This window comes from Austrofundulus limnaeus, unplaced genomic scaffold, assembly GCF_001266775.1.
Source record: "Austrofundulus limnaeus strain Quisiro unplaced genomic scaffold, Austrofundulus_limnaeus-1.0 Scaffold173, whole genome shotgun sequence".
NCBI classification, from domain to species: Eukaryota; Metazoa; Chordata; class Actinopteri; order Cyprinodontiformes; family Rivulidae; genus Austrofundulus; species Austrofundulus limnaeus.
In genome coordinates this window covers 108,501-109,866 of record NW_013952575.1, presented here as the reverse complement: position 1 = coordinate 109,866, position 1,366 = coordinate 108,501, and the positions used below count along the sequence as shown (strand labels likewise).

General features: G+C 45.0%; 1 protein-coding gene across 14 annotated transcripts in view; it reads left to right on the top strand.

Annotated features, from left to right (window-relative positions):
* Positions 1-1,366, top strand: part of mecom (MDS1 and EVI1 complex locus) — a 159,418-nt gene that overhangs the window by 129,443 nt on the left and 28,609 nt on the right. The window contains exon 1 of one of the 14 annotated variants that reach the window (XM_014017609.1): positions 328-592. The exons of 12 other annotated variants lie outside the window; for them this stretch is intronic. The gene's annotated coding sequence lies outside the window, so the exon portion shown is untranslated. One more of the 14 variants, XM_014017610.1, reaches the window with a different exon arrangement.

Here is a 1,366-nt window from a genome sequence, read left to right as displayed (position 1 = left end):
GCGAGGGAGACACATCCCACCAACCCGTTCCGCGCGCCCCGGAAAACCTCCCCATCTCTCTGCTGTCACACACGCAGACGGGCCGTCCCGGGCTGGATGAAGAGGAGGAGGAGGAGGAGGCGGGGGAGGAGGAGGATGGTGGTGGTGATGATAAGAGAAAGGAAGAAGGGGGAGAGGAAGGGGGAAATGAAAAGTTGAATGGCTTACTAGAAAAAAAGAAAGGGTGAAAAAAAGACACCTAGGCGCGTCTGGACAGGACAGGACAGGACAGCAGCAGGAGGAGGAGGAGGAGGAGGAGGAGGAGGAGGAGTGGTGACAAGAGAGAAGAGCCGACTGAGGCGCAGAGCATCAGTGGAAAAGTTGGCAGCAAGTTGGGGATGGGATTTAGTACCGTCCCGCGGTGTCTGTAGGACGGCTAGAGGCTGTCTGAGAGAAGGGGGGAAGAGGAGGGGGGTTCGATTCGACCGACCGCAGCGGTGTCCGAAGACTGAAGGAGGAGGTGGGGGGGGCTGAGGTTTGAGCGCACCGGAGACACGGGGACGCGTTTCTGCGGCTTGGAGACACGAGGGGACACGGAGGAGTCACAGAGGCGGTGCGTAAAATCCAAGAGGAGCGCGCTGCGCCTCCGACACGTTTTTATTTATTTAAAAATTCAGCTTTATTCCTAGTTTTTATATATTTCTGGAGCTTCACGTTGTGTCGCCTCTCGGTTGGAACAAGCGGTAAGAGGATTTCTGAATGAAAACTGTTCGCTGATTGTTTCAGAGTAAAGCTGATGTTCAGGATGTGTGTCCTGACGATGGGATTTTTTATGAGCAAAATATTTATTCTGTGGCAGCTTTATAGAAAGGCGCGGGGGCTGATTTGTGACCCTGAAAAGCCATTCTGTTCTGCATCCTAACAATCRCCTTGTCTTCATCATTCTTCGCTTTTCCTTCAACTGATTGTTTTCCCTACTAAAACACTAAGATTAGACTAAGATTAGCAGATGCAGAGAAACAAAAATAATAACAATTTTAAATAGTTTTAGATTGTGAAACTGAGGAAACTGCAACTGTTTCTGTGACAGAAATTCACTGATCGCTTAATGATATTCGATTTTTTTAATTTGATCTGGAGGTATTTTAATTATAAATAATCATTAGAATTAGAAGAAACGAACAAACGAACGGTGCTTATTTTCAATTCAAATATTGCTATTGTCATCACGTTTACTGTTTTCCTGTTTTTTTACGTTTTCGTTAAAATGTATTGTTCAGCTTCAGTTTTGATGAAAATTTTACATAAGGAAAAAACAAAAATTCGTTTTTGTTTGTTACATTTTTACCCTATATTTTCGTTGATAAAAACAATGAAATAATTGTAA